The sequence below is a fragment of the Choloepus didactylus genome, chromosome 7, assembly GCF_015220235.1.
Source record: "Choloepus didactylus isolate mChoDid1 chromosome 7, mChoDid1.pri, whole genome shotgun sequence".
Taxonomy (NCBI): Eukaryota; Metazoa; Chordata; class Mammalia; order Pilosa; family Megalonychidae; genus Choloepus; species Choloepus didactylus.
The window spans coordinates 142,383,315-142,399,251 of NC_051313.1; the positions used below are offsets into that span (position 1 = coordinate 142,383,315).

Sequence of the window (15,937 nt, forward strand, 5' to 3'; positions counted from 1 at the left end):
GTGAATCCTGGTCTCTCCCTTCTCTTCCAGGTTCCCATAACATAGCTTCTTGTTTCCTATGGCTTTTTCTCTCTCCCTGTCTGTCTGAATTTCATTCTCTTATAAAAGACTCCAGTAATAGGATTAAGACCCATCCTAAGGTGGGCCATACCTTAACTGAAGTCACCTCATCAAAAGGTTCACACCCACAGGAATGGATTAAGTTTAAGATGTTTTCCTGGGTACATATATCTCCAAACCACCATAGCTAGTTTAGTCCTATGGACTGTGATAAACTTCTCCAAATAATAATATTCAGTTGAAAAAACCAGCTCTCTACCTGCCCAGCACTACACACTACAGGATACAGAAGCAACCAAGGTGAAAGACCTGCCGCTAGAGTTCATAGTCTCATAAGATAGAGAATCATTTAGTTATAAGTACTGAGAAAGGTTTACCAAGAAAACTTTCTTAAAGGAGGGAATACCGGAGCTTAGTTTCGATGGGTGGGGGTGAGGAGTTCAACAGACACAAGGACTGAGGAAATGCATTCAAGAAAACTCCAACGTCAAACCCCTAGTATTCTAATGGGAATAACCATTCCTTTAGCAAGTGTACTCGAGTGAAGTCCACATGCCAGGCAATGTACCCTGATTTGGAATAAAATAGGAAAAAAATAGATAAGGGCTCTCTTCTCAAGGAGCCTACTAGCTAGTGGATACCCCCTACTGGGAAACAGGCAATTATCACATTCTGTAAGATACCTGATAGGTTAACTGTTAAACCCATCAGGTTTCAGCCCCACCCCATTTACATGTGGAACCAAATAAGCATGCTAAGATCACTGATGATTCCCGAGTCAGTTTACAACACTGCTCTAGTGTTCCTGGCTTAAGAAAAATGACAGAGATGATGGAACTGGCATCAATCCGTGTAGTTAATTAAGCAGAGGATCAACTTAAGTCCCCCTCCCCCTCCCCATGGTAACAAAAGAACTATTGTCTTATGTATTAGCCACAGTCCAACAGGAGAAGCACAACCAGCAGGAGATATGTACATACATACATTAAGAGATAGGTTGCAAGGATCTGACCTTACACGATTGAGGAAGTGACTTAGCAGTCTCAGTATGGCTGCTGTCTTCGTGTCTGAGGTTGAACTTGAAGTCCACGGGGATGACAAAAAGGGAAGACGGATGCAAAGTGGAGAAGATCAAAAGCAAGCTGGAGCCCATGAGGACAAACTGAAACCTCTGTCAGTTCCTGTGGCCTCTGACCTCGGAGATGAGCACGTCCTGCAGAAGACAGAGCCCTGTATCTCAGAGCTAAACCCAGACCCCAGTCCCAGGAGGTAGAGAAGAGGAAAGAGGATCAGGGGAAGGTGGAGCAGCTACAGGCCCAGCCACTGCCCCCCATTCCAATACAATGAGCCATCAGATCAGCAACGACGCGCACTGAACAACGGTGGCTGCTTCATTCTGCCCTCCACACCCACAAGAACCTGGCCATTTCTAACTAGCAACATACAAGGAAGGGGATTCTGGGAAATGTAGTCCAGCCTAGCCATACTGACACATTACAAAGCCATTGTACCCTGTTATAGCAATCAAAACTGCCTTGTCACATGAAGAAATAAATCCAGTGGGCCCAATAGAAAAACTGAGAGGAAAACACTAACTTAGCTGAGCTCTAGTCTCCTTGAAGCCAGAATCCAAGTTTCTTTTTTCCTCCTTTCTCTGGTCAGAAATGATGATACATCATCAATGGGCCAAAGCATAAATGATCAGAAAATTAAGAGCCTGACCACGCACAGCTTAGCCAGTACACCATAAGCCCCTGACAGTGTGGAAATGAGCTATCCTTGACCTACCGCAGAGCTGTGTTTTTCCACCATGGACTTTTAGTGCTTTGCTTGCTGTCTTAGTTTCCATGCTGCTAGGACAAATACCATATAATGGAAATTTATTAGCTCATGGTTTCAGAGGATAGGAGACTTGCTTCCTGCAGGGGTCGGTAGCATCTGGTGGACTAGCAATCCTTGGGTTCTTTGGCTTTCATGTAACGTGGTGACTTCTCCTTTCTCTTCTCAGTTCCACTGACTCCCAGCCTCCTACTCCTCCTCATGCCTTTTTCCTAGGGATCTTCTCTATAAGGCCTGCAGTAATACGATTAAGACACCTCTGATTCAGTTGGCCACATCTTAACTAAAAATAACATTTTTGACAGGTCCTATTTACATATCCACAAGAATGGATTAAGGTTAAGAATGTGTTTTTTTTTCCCCCATGGGGTCCAAAACAATCTGCCACACTTGCATATACAAGCTTTCTGAAAAGCATCAACATTCTCAACTCCTTGGCACTTGTCCCTATAGTGCCACTATCTTCCTGCCTCTCACACAGCATGCCCCATTCCTCAGGCTCCTGGGAGAGGTTGTAACCACCTCTGCTCACAGACACCCCCTTAGGAAAGAGGACCAAGACCCCAGAAGAGGAGCCAAGAGGTGGGAGGAATGCAGAGAGCAGGGGAGCTCATGGGGGTTGCCTTATGTTTACAAAGTACAAGAGTCAGGAGATAACCAGTGAGTGAGGAACTCAGAACAGCGATGACATGAGGATAGGAGTAAATGTTTGGAAGAGCTGTTATGGAGAACAGCCGATTAGAGCACAGAAGGATTAGAAATGATGAATGCAGCTGAAGGAACGTCATCAAAGAGTGATGGAATCCACTGGGGTTTGTATGGGGCATTTCTCAAATAGGAATGAGTGAGAAAGGAAATCTGCATTGATCTAGAGTTGGGAAAGAGCCCAGAAGTTGATAGGTCAAGAGGATCAAAGAGATGAGGGAGCTGATATTTCTGCTCTCCATCCTCTACTTGCTGAACATCAGTCCTCCAGGATGCAACATGCTCCCTCTTCTCTTTGTGCTGCCCGCAAAGAGCTTGTCCCTGCTGGCGTCCTGTCACCCCATCCCACCCACCACTCTCCAGGCTGGGGCAGCTCACAATGTGGGTGAACCCTTGTCAAAGCTGCTTTTAACTTTGATTTGGATAACTGATTAACATTCATATCTGGTCATACAGCTGGCATGTCTAGGGCAGTGACAATATCAGTGTTGAATCCTTAGCATCAAGCACAGCACTTGGGACACAGTAAATGCTCCATAAGGATTCAGTGAATAAAACAATGTTGAGAGAAGACTCTTTGGTGGATATTTTCAAAGAGAGATCTCCCCAAAGCTTAAAGCTCATTGTTTTTGCAACTTAGAGCACCCATCCTCAAAATTAGCTCTTTCCAGCCCTACACCCACCCTAAACTCTCACATCTGGCCCTCCTTTTCACTCCATACTACTGTCCTAGTTAAGGCCTTTATTGCTGCAATAACCTCCTGGCATGCTGAATTCCACCCGTTCATACTGCTACCCGTTTAATCTTCTTAAACCAGTTCCTAATGTCGAGGATTGATGAGCGTCCTCCCAAAATTCATGTGCACCTGGAACCTGAGAACTTGACTTACTTGGAAGTAGGATCTTGCAGATGTGATTAGATGGGAATCTCAAGATGAAGTCATCCTGGATTTAGGGTGGACCCTAAATCCAATGACGGGTGCCTTATAAGGAGTGGAGTGGAGTGGACACAGAGAGACCCACAGAGGAGAAGATTGTGTGAAGAGGGAAGCAGAGGTTGAAGTGATGCTGCCACAAGCAAAGGAACTCCAGGAGCCACCAGAGCTGGAAGAGGGAAGGAAGGATTCTTCCTTAGAGCCCCCAGAGGAAGCTTGGCCCTGCTGATGTCTTGATTCAGATGTCTGGCCTCGAGAGAGAGAGAGAGAGAGAATAAAGGCCTGGTGTTGTGGTTCTTTGTTACGGTAGCCCTGGGAAGTGAACACAGCTATTAAAGTCTTCAGGGGCTCCTTCTCACCTGCAGAAAAGTCCTTCTAATCAAGCCAATGAAGGCACTACAGTTTGGGCCCAGCCATGTTTATTGTCCACTGAAACCTCATTGTCATCATTTTCAAATTAAATTTCTCCCCCAAAGAGGTACACTGAATCTTATTTATACAGATGCTCTTAAGGTTGTCTGTCCCCCAAAAAACTTAAAGACACTTTTCAAATAAAAATCAATTTTACCTTTAAAATCATTTTAAAAAGCAGTATCATTCAAAGTGGCTAATCCTGAACTTCATATTTTCTGATCAAATTTTAATACAAAAGGTTGACTTTGTGAACAAATGGACAATAACACAATTGCAAACTACTGACATATTACATTCTATTCCAACTCAACAATTATCAGGGATTCCATTTGCAGTGGAACAAAATGTATGAGCACAGAGAGTGGTAGAAAGCCTGAGCCAACAGTAGCTCCATCACAGTCTTCTTCAGGAGGTTTGGACTGGTTGAAAGGAAAAGGAAAATAGTAGTTAGTCAAGCCAGAGATTCTACCTCTCTAGGTCCCCAGAACTCAGTGAGCCAATACAAATGTCATTCTCTTTTATAGGCAACATCACTAACTCAGATATGTAGTGAAGTTGCATCTAACACATATGATGGATGCTAAAGACAGTTCACTAAGTGACAAGTGACTGCAGTCCAATTACCCTTGAAAATCACTTAAGCACATGCCAGTTTGAAGACATATATGCCATCTGTCCATGGTTCAACACAGCTGGTTGGTTTTTGGTGGAGCATCAGGCAAAATGGGTGTCTTGGCTTTAGGGGCCATGCAGCATGAAAAATATTTGTGTTAATAACCAGATTGGCATTCACCCCAATCAGGTGCTCGTGAAACTCAAGGCAGGCAGGAGCCTATACCAACTGAGAGTACAGATTTTCATCTTCCACCCATACTCACTCTTGGCCACACTCATTGAGAAGAATGGCAGAGAGAATGAGCCTTGTGATTTCAGTTTCGATCCATTTTTTTTCTGGGTTCAGCACATGTAATTTAACTCAGTCAGGACATCACTATTAATTATCTATCCAATATCCATGCTCCTTGTCTTCCCTATTACCAGACTATATTCCCATTTGAAACAGTAGTATGCTCAGTGAAAGCCTCACCTCCCCGATTCCCTTGCAGCTAGGCTGGGCCATGTGACTCTGCTCTGGCCCAGAAGATGGAGATAAAAGTCCATGGAGCAAACATTAAAAAAGCATTTGACAAAATTCAACACCCTTTTTGATAAAACACCTCGAAAGGTAGGAATTGAGGGAAACTTCCTTAATATGTAAAGGGAATATATGAAAAAACCATAGCCAGCATAATACTCAACAGTGAAAGGCTGAAAGCCTTCCCCCTAAGATCAGGAATGAGACAAGGATGCCCACTGTCACCTCCATTATTCAGCATTGTGCTACAAGTTCTAGCCAGAGCAATTTGCCAAGACAAAGATATAAAAGGTATCCAAATCGGAAAGGAAGAAGTAAAACTGTCATTATTTGTAGATGACAGGATCTTTTTTTTTTAATTTTTATTTTGAAATAATTTCAAACATATAGGACAGTTGCAAATACAAACCCCAGAGAACTCCAACACCCTCCACCCTCAGATATCTGTATCTGCCAATTTTACATTTTGCTACCTTCGCAGTACCTTTCTTTCTCTTTCCTTCCTTTCTTCCTTCTTTCCTTCCTTCCTCTCTCCCTCCCTCCCCCTTTCTTTCTTTCAACTGTATCTTTTATCTTTCTATCAATTATATATCTACCCATTTATCATCTTCTGAACATTTGAGAGCAGGTTGCGTATATCATACTCCTTGAACTCATAACACTTCCATGTACATTTCCTACAAACAAGGATATTCGCTTATGTCATTAACTGTAGTTAATTCATGAAAATTAATATGGATATAAAGCTTAAATTCTATATTCCAATTTTTCCTTATGCCCCCTTTGAGCTTTTCTCCTCCATTCTTAGATCCACTCCAGTATCATATATTGCATTGATTGTCATTCACGCTTAATTAACTTTTTTTAATTATATAACAAAAAAATTTAAAAAAAAAAGATATACAATAAAAAAACATTTCAAACAAACCATAACAAGGGAGTAACAAAAACACAACTAACATAAAAGAACTACTTTACTTCCAACATGGTCCTACTCTACCCCAAGAAAATAACCTAATATAGCAACATTTCTGTGAACTTGTTCCTACCATACCCATCAGAAATTAACAAACCATAGTCATTCCTGGGCATTCCCAGAATGTTAAATTTACCCATGATAGCTTATCTGTTCTTACTGGGTTATCGTTCCCCCTTCATTAATGGCTCTCTATTGCTAGTTCCCTTACATTCTACATTATCAACCATTTATTTTAGGAGTGTGTTGTTTAACCTCCAGGTGTTTGTGAATTTTCTAAGTCTCTGATGGTTACTGACTTCTAATTGTATTCCATTGTGGTCAGAGAATGTGCTTTGAATAATTTCAATTTTTTTAAATTTATTGAGGCTTGTTTTATGTCCCAGCATATGGTCTATTCTGGAGAAAGTTCTGTGATCATTAGAGAAGAATGTGTATCCTGGTGATTTGGGATGTAATGTTCTATATACATCTGTTAAATCAAATTCATTTATCAGATTGTTTAGGTTTTCAATTTCCTTATTGGTCTTTTGTCTGGTTGATCTATCTATAGGAGAGAGTGATATGTTGAAGTCTCCCACAATTATTGTGGAAACATTCATTGCATCCTTTAGTTTGCCAGTGTTTGTCTCCTGTATTATGTTGGCACCATGATTGGGTGCATAAACATTTATGATTGTTTTTCCTTCTTGTTGAATTGTCCCTTTTATTAGTGTGTACTGGCCTTCTTTGTCTCTCATAACATCCTTGCATTTAAAGTCTATTTTATCTGAGATTAATATCGCTACTCCTGCTTTCTTTTGGCTTTAGCTTGCATGAAATATTTTTTCCATCCTTTCACTTTCAATTTCTTTGTGACCCTGGGTCTAAGATGAGTCTCTTGTATGCAACATATTGATGGTTCATATTTTTTGATCTATTCTGCCAATCTATATCTTTTAATTGGAGACTTTAATCCATTTACATTCAATGTTATTACTGTGAAGGCATTTCTTGAATCAGCCATCCTATCCTTTGGTTTATGTTTATCAGATATATTTTTTCCCTCTCTCTCTTAATGTCCTTTAATGAACTAATATTGAATCTCTTTAGTACCGAACCTTTCTCCATCTCTCTCTCTCTCCTTTCTTTGCGTCTCTGTCAGTAGGGCTCCCTTTAGTATCTGAAGTAGGGCAAGTCTTTTATTAGCAAAATCTCTCAGCATTTGTTTGTCTGTGAAAAGTTTAAGTTCTCCCTCAAATCTGAAGGAGAGCTTTGCTGGATAAAGTATTCTTGGCTGGAAATTTTTCTCTCTCAAAATTTTAAAAATGTCATGCCACTGCCTTCTTGCCTCCATGGTGGCCACTGAGTAGTCACTACTTAGTCTTATGTTGTTTCCTTTGTATGTGGTTAATTGTTTTTCTCTTGCTGCTTTCAGAATTTGCTCTTTCTCTTCAGTATTTGTCAGTCTGATCAGAATATGTCTTGGAGTGAGTTTATTTTGATTTATTCTATTTGGAGTTCACTGGGCATTTATGCTTTGTGTATTTATATTGTTTGGAAGGTTTGGGAAGTTTTCCTCAACAATTTCTTTGAATACTCTTCCTAGACCTTTACACTTCTCTTCCCCTTCTGGGACACCAATGAGTCTTATATTTGGATGTTTTATTTTATCTATCATATCCCTGAGGTCCACTTTGATTTTTTTGATTTGTTCCCTCATTCTTTCTTTTGTTCTTTCATTTTCCATTCTGTGGTCCTCAAGGTCGCTGATTCGTTGTTCAGCTTCCACTAGTCTTGTACTATGAGAATCCAGAATCTTTTTAATTTGGTCAACAGTTCCTTTTATTTCCCTAAGATCATCTATTTTTTTATTTACTCTTGCAGTTTCTTCTTTATGCTCTTCTAGGGTCTTATTCATGTCCTTTATATCCTTGCCATGCTCTTGTTGTTTGTCTTTAGTTCTTTGATTAATTGCTCCAAGTACTGTGTCTCCTCTGAACTTTTGATTTGGGTGTTTGGATTTGGGTTATCCACATTTTTTGGTTTTATCATATGCTTTAAAATTTTCTGTTGTTTTTTGGCCTCTTGGCATTTGCTTTACTTGATAGGGTTCTTTTAGGATATGTAGGATTATTCAAGGACGAATCTCTAATTTGTCAGATCTCCAGCTTGGTGGCATACACTTTAACCGGCAGATGGCGTCCGTGAGTCACCTATTCCCCTCAAGTCAGTTCTCCCCAACTTTGCCTTTGTGGTGTGTTGCGGTCTGATTCTTGAGTCCAATTGGTGTACCACATTTGGGTGTGTTGGTGGTGCTGTCTACCCTGAATATGGGGTGTGTGTTTGAGCAGTTAGGGAAGGAGGGCAGTTTTAACAATCAAACCTCCCAGGTGTTCCAGGAAATTTAAGGCTGTTGCAAGAGTCTAAACCTTCATTTCAGTCTCACCACAGATTGTCTCTGCTGTTGACCCACAAGTCTTTGGTACTGGCGTACCGTCCCAGGGATTTCCAAGTGGGTCCCTCTTCCAAGCTGTGCCCTTCTAGGGCCTCTGCTGAGGGAAGGTTGTACTATGTCACAAGTGCACACCGCCCCTCAAGGGAAGTTCTGGGCCACCGGGCCATGTAGGGGCGTTCCCAGCCTGCTGAAAGGATGGCTGAATGGGGGAGTGTTAATTTCCCCCTTTTCACACAGTACTTCCTTCCCAGCTCTGGTACAATTAGCTGCAGGTGCCTGAAAGGCTATTGTCCACGCCCAATATTGTGGTGTGTACGTGTGTTGCTGGAAGCACTTCCTGTCACAGTGGGTTTTTTGGCGCAGCTCTGGGCTGTGGCTCCAGCACTGGGCAGGAGCATTCCCAGCCCACTGCGAAGATGGCTGTAAGGGGCGTGGTTTTATTCCCCTTTTGGTTCACCTCTGCCTTCCTCGCTCTGAGACAATTAGCAGCGGGTGCACGAAAGGCTATCTTCCACACCAGATATCGAGGTGTTCGCACAGCCCCTTGCTGGCGCACTTCACTGTGCAGTTCTCGCTGCTGTATCTGCAGCTGCTTTTGGGTTTTTTTTTTTAAAAAGAACTAGTCTGCTTCCAAATGCCAACCCTCAGTTTTCCCACACTGCAGTGTGGCTGCTGGATAATCAGCAGTTTTACTCACTCATTTCAGAATGCAGTCTCCTGGTTTCACCAAGTGCATGGTCCCTGTGGATTTAGCAGACCTTGTCCAGCTGGTGCATTGCTGGAACTGGTGTTCTGGGTCACTTTCTGGCTTTTAGCTAGTATTTTTCATGGAGGTGTTTTTTTGCCCTGTCTCTCCGAGCCGCCATCTTAGGTTCTCCCTGATGACAGGATCTTATATTTCGAAAATCCTGCAAATTTGATGACAAAGCTACTTGAGCTAATAAAAAAAATTAAGCAGAGTGGTGGGATATAAATTAAAGCACATAAGTCAGTAATGTTCTTAAACACTAGTAATGACCTAACTGAAGAGACAATCCAAAAAAAAAAATTCCATTCACAATATCAACTAAAAAATTAAGTACCTAGGAATAAACCTAACCAAGGAGGTAAAAGACCTCTACACAGAAAATTACAAAATTTTACTAAAAGAAATTAAAAAGAACCCATATAGGTGGAAAAATATTCCATGTTCATGGATAGGAAGACTCAACATTGTTAAGATGTCAATTCTACCCAAACTGATCTAGAGATTCAGTGCAATTCCAATCAAAATTTCAACAACCTCCTTTGCAGATGTGGAAAAGTTAGTTATCAAATTTATTTGGAAGAGAAAGGGGCCTCAAATTGCCAAAAAGTCCTAAAAAAGAAGAATGAAGTGGGAGGACTTATCCTTCTAGATTTTGAAGCCTACTACAAAGCTACAGTGGTCAAATCAGCACAGTATTGGCATAAAGACAGACATATTGATTAATGGAATCAAATTTAGAGTTCAGAAATAGACCCCTTGATATATGGTCAACTGATTTTTGATAAGGCACCCAAATCCACAGAAGTAGGAAAGAACAGTCTCTTCAACAAACAGAGCAGGGAGAACTGGCTATCCATATCCAGAAGAATGAAAGAGGACCCCTACCTCACATCCTATACAAAAATTAACTTAAAGTGGATCAAAGACCTCAATATATAAAACTCCTAGAAGATTATGTAGGGAAACATCTTCAAGACCTAGTATTAAGAGGTCACTTCCTGGACCTTACACCCAAAGCACAAGCAAGGAGAGAAAAAATAAATAGGAACTCCTCAAAAATCAAGAACTTCTGTGCCTCAAGAAACTTTGTCTAAAAGGTGAAGAGGCAGCCAACTCAATGGGAGAAAATATTTAGCAACCATAGATCTGATAAGAGACTGATATCCTGCAAATGTAAAGAAATCCTACAACTCAACAACAATTCAAACAGTCCAGTTATAAAGTGGGCAAAAGTTATGAAAAGGTATTTTTCTGAAAAGGAAATACAAATGGCTAAAAAACACATGAAAAAATTTTCATGTTTACTAGCTGTTAGGGAAATGCATCTCGCACACATAAGATGGGGGCTGTGGGATGTGTTGGGTGTTCTTTTTTTACTTTAACTGTTATTCTTATTCTTTTTTTGTGTGTAATGAAAATATTCAAACACTGTGGTGATGAATGCACAACTATATAATGGTACTGTGAACAACTGATTGCACACTGTGGATGACTGCATGGTTTGTGAATATACCTCAAAAAAATTGAATTTAAGGGTAATACCAACATGGTGATGTAAACAGCTACCAAAAACTTCTCTCCAGAGATTCAATGAAAAAAGGACAATTCTGAATTGTTTAAAACTCTGGAGGAGGATATAGACTGGAGAAAGACCCTGCAGATGCCAAATTGAAGAAAGAGAAGAAATATCAGGTAGCAAGTTTCCATCCCAGACCAGCTGGTCATCTCTTCTCCCCCTTACTCAGTTTCCATGTGGGAAAGGCCCAGAAATAGTGGACCTGAACCCTCCCACGCTTGCTGTTTGAGACCCAGAGGACAGGGGTGGGATGGGGACATTTCAAGGTGCAGAATAGTGAGAGATGCAGAGACTGAGGAAACATGGACAGATGAGCATTTCCATCTCTGGGTTTGAAAGCCCTTCCCCCAGCCTTGAGGAAAGTAGTGGCCAGTGGCCGTTTCCTTGCCTTGGAGACAGCTGGAGTGCTGGGTCAGCTGAAGGAGTGCCTTGCCATGGGTGGAGCCCCAAATACAGCCAGATTTTGGCTGGCAGAGTCAGGGCATAGGAATCCTGCAGTTTCACCCAGCTGGGTCAGACAAAGCCTGTGCACAGGAGCAAAGCAACCTCTGAGGACTATTGGACTGCCAAACAGTGCCATCTGCTGGATAGTCCAGAAAGTGCAGGGAAGAGAATACTTTTTAAGGGAGGCTTCAGACCCTTTCTTAGGATGACAGGAGTTGGTCTACATGTCTTGTATGGAAGCCTAGCCCTATTTTGGCTGAGAAATAGGGAAGACCCAACTGTTAAAACAGGGTCCCAAAACAAACCCAGGTCTTGCTAGCCGGTGGAAAATACAGCACCACTGGAAGAGAGCATATTTGTATTACCACACACAGTGAACTTCCTAGGGTGTCCAGTGCCTATCTCCCAACTCTGTGGCAGGCCACGGTGGGTGCCTGATTTGGGGGGGGGGGGGGGAGACTCAAGGGCAGAGCCCATCTAAAAATTGGCCAGGGAGAGAAACAAAGAAAAGACAGAGCTCAAAGTCAACCAAAAAGAAAACCTTATGCAAAAGGCAGAAAACAACCTCCAGAACAAACCAATCAAGTAAATCAGATGCCTAGACACAAGCAAAAAAAATCACAAGCCACATCAGGAAATGGGAAGATATGGCCCAAAGAAAGAAACTAACATTTCAACTGAGATTCAGGAGTTGAAACAACTAATTATAGATGGTCAAATAAACCTTTTAAATCAAATCAGCAAGGTGAGAGAGAATGTGATGAAAGAGATGAAGGATATAAAGATGACACTGGGTGATCATAAGGGAGAATTTGTAAGCTTGAAAAAACAAATGGCAGAACTTATGGGAATGAAAGGCACAATAGAAGAAATGAAAAACACAATGGAGACATACAACAGCAGACTTGGAGAGGCAGAAGAAAGGATCAGTGAGCTGGAGTACAGGACATCTGAAATCCTGGACACAGGAACAGATAGGGAAAAGAATGGAAAAATATAAACAGGGTCTCATGGAACTGAATGACAACATGAAGCGCATGAATATATGTTATAGGTGTCCCAGAAGGAGAAGGGAAAAGTGGCAGAAGGAATAATAGAGGAAATAATCAATGAAAATTTCCCAACTCTTATGAAAGACATAAAATTACAGATCCAAGAAACACAGCATATTCCAAACAGAATTGATCCAAAAGACACTTACTAATCATATTCCAAGTGTCAAAGACAAAGAGTGAATTCTGAAGGCAGCAAAAAAAAACGCAATCCATCACATACAAGGTAAGCACGATAAGACTAAGTGTGGTTCTCTCAGCAGAAACCATGGAGATGAGAAGGCAATGGTATGACATATTCAAGATACTGAAAGAAAAACTGCCAACCAAGAATCCTATATCCAGCACAACTCTCCTTCAAAAATGAGGGAGAGTTTAAAATATTTTCACATAAACAGACACTGAGCGAGTTTGTGAACAGGAGACCTTCTCTACAAGAAATACTAAAGGGAATACTACAGACAGATAGGAAAAGACAGGAGAGAGAGGTCTGGAGAAGATCTCTATCAGGAGATAGAAAGAGGGTAGAGATCAAGCATTTGATGCTGAAGGAGTATAGAATGTTCAACAGGATTGATTGTACAGGTCCACAAATGTATAGCAAGATACACTGTGATGATAGCACAATATTGTAAGTACACTGAACAAAGATGACTGTGAGTACAGTTGAAAGAGGAAGGTTAGGGGTATATATGACACCAGAAGGAAAGACAGAAGATAAAGACTGGGACTGTGTAACTTACTGAAACCCAGAGTGGTCAATGAATGTGATTAAATGTACACATCTAAGAATGTTTTTATGTGAGGGAGCAGCAAGAAGGAATGAAGTTGTGAAGTATGCAATGAAGTAAATGGACCATGAGGGCAGTAGGTTGAGTGAAATAAGTCAGAAATGAAAAGACAAACGTTATAATGCCTCACTAATATGGACTTATAACAATGTGTAAACTGTGAGAATTGAATCTGGGGGCATGGTTTATAAGGGGAAGGCTTATGTAAAGGTTCCTAGATTGTAAGCTCTCACAGCAGTCACATTTACTCATGAGTTTTAATAGCTATTTCTAAATTTTGAGATTCTGAGCTGTTTGTGTGTGACGTGGTTGGTCCCTGGAGCTTCGGGTGTCTGTGTGGCAGCTGGGACTCAGAGCCAGAGTTCGGCAGTTGTGAGTGTCAGCATCACCCCATGAATCCCTGAAAAGGAGATCAGACTTCTATTGGAGATATGAGTGAAATGGACTTGGTTGAAATTGGGATAGATCAGACTAAAGGGTAGAGTATGACATTAACCATGTTTTAAAACTTTGGCTTCTGTATGAGTCCAAAGGAAGAGATGGTTACTTTGTGCAAAATCCATATTTTCTGTAGCACACTGTACAATTTATCTTGTATTGACACTTTACTCAAATGCCATAATTACATGGAAACTTGACTAGGGAGTGAGACTTTGTTGGTTTGTACAGGTTAGCATGAAGCCCCGATACAACCCAGAGTAATTTGGGCAGAGAATAAAAAGTATTTGCAAAGCCTCTTTGGGGGACCTGGGAAAACTTCCCCAGCTAGGAGATTCCTGATATTCTCACAAGCATTGGGGACCACCAGCTTAGTAGGCCAAGCCCTCAATCTTGGGGCTTGCCCTTATGAAGCTTGTTATAAAGGAGAGGCTAAGCCTACTCATAATTGTGCCTATGAGTCACCTCCAGAGAACCTCTTTTGTTGCTCAGATGTGGCCTCTCTCTCTAAGCCAATTCGGCAGGTAAACTCACTGCCCTCTCCCCACACACGGGACATGTCTCCCAGGTGTATAAATCTCCCTAGCAACATGGGACATGACTCCCAGGGATGAGCTTGGCCCTGGCATCGTGGGATTGAGAAAGGCTTCTGGACCAAAAGGGGGAAGAGAATTGAAACAAAATAAAGTTTCAGTGGCTGAGAGACTTCAAAAGGAGTTGGGAGGTCATTCTGAGGTAACTCATGTGTTATATAGATATATGTTTTTAGTTTTTAGTTTATTAGGATAGTTATAAGGAAATATCTGAAACTATTGAACTGTAATCCAGTATCCTTGATTCTTGAAGGAGAGTGTATAACTATATAACTTATATGGTATGACTGTGTGATTGTGAAAACATTATGGCTCACACTCCCTTTACCCAGTGAATGGACAAATGAGTAGAAAAATGGGGACAAAAAGTAAATGAATAATATGGAGGAGAGGGTTATGGGACGTTTTGGGTATTCTTTTTACTTTTATTTTTATTCTTATTTTTATTTTTTTGGAGTAATGAAAATGTCCAAAAATTGATTGTGGTGATGAATGCACAACTTGAATGATTGTTTTACATGTTGGATGATTATATGGTATGTGAAATATTTCAATTTTAAAAATATTTTTTTAAAAGTAAATGAGGTGGGGAGGAGGAGTATGGGGTGCTCTGAGCGTTGTCTTTTACTTTTATTTTTATTCTTATTTTCATTTTTATTTTTTGGAGTAATGAAAATTTCAAAAATTTGGTATGGAGTTGAATGTAGAACTATTTGATGAAACTGTGAACATCTGTTGTACACTTTGGATGATTGTATGGTATGTGAATACATGTCAATAAAATTACACTAAAAATTGAATTTTAAAAAAAAAGTCTATGGGTTTGGGCTTCCATGAAACCGTTTCCCTGATTTTTAAAAAAATATACACTTCTGGCACACATTTTTTTTTACTGTTACCTTCACCCATCCTCTTACTCCTGCTTGTGTGCAAAAGCGATGCCCAACAGGAGAGCAACCACCTTGTGACTACAGAAACCAAAGTCATGTGAAGGATGTCAAAGCAAGAAGCTAAAGTAACTTGGGTCCCTAATGACAAACTGAAGCTGCTAGACCACCCTGGACAACTTCCCTCTGAGCTGCTTCTAATGGGGGAAAGGTAAACCCCTATTTGGTTTAGCTGCTGTGTTCCAGTTTCTGTTACTTGTGACCAAATGGGACATGTACATTTAACTCACATTGGATGTAAGTCCCCAGTGGGGCTGGGAACTACTCCAGTATCCTTAGCCCTGTGTTGGGGGTTGAATCATGTCCCCCACAAAAGGCAGGCTCGAGTCCTCATGCCCGGTCCTGTGGGTGGGAACCCATCCGTAAATAGGACCTTTGAAGATGCTACTAGTAAAGATGAAGTCAAACTGCATGAGAGTTGTCCTGAATCCATGAGTAGAGTCTCTGTGAGGAGATAACTGAGCAGGAGGAGACAGAAAGAAACAGATCGCCATGTGACAGAGGCAGATCCTGAGCCAGTACCAGAACACTCCAGACTTCAGAGAAGACACAGCCTGCTAGCATCCAAAACTGTGAGACAATGAACTCCTGTTGTTTAAGCTAACCCAATCTGTGGTATTTGTCATAGCAGCCCTGGCAAATTAAGACACTCTGATTTGATTTTTTTGCCATACACTCTTTCAGCACTAATTTGGTTTGGGGATTTGCTGTTACTAATGTTTCCCCCAAATCGAACAGTAATTATTTTTCCTGATTATGAAAGCAATTCAAGAGTTATGTACAAGGATATTCACTATAAATTATTTGTAATATTAATAAATTGGATGTTTATAAATAGGGAATTAAA

The 15,937-nt window shown here is 41.0% G+C and overlaps 1 protein-coding gene across 1 annotated transcript in view; it reads right to left on the reverse strand.

Moving 5' to 3' along the window:
* Window positions 1-4,012: 4,012 nt before the first annotated feature.
* The window catches only part of SYCP2L (synaptonemal complex protein 2 like), a 132,275-nt gene continuing 120,350 nt past the window's right edge, over window positions 4,013-15,937 (reverse strand). The window contains exon 30 of the mRNA XM_037844308.1: window positions 4,013-4,372. The gene's annotated coding sequence lies outside the window, so the exon portion shown is untranslated. The remainder of the gene's footprint in view (window positions 4,373-15,937) is intronic.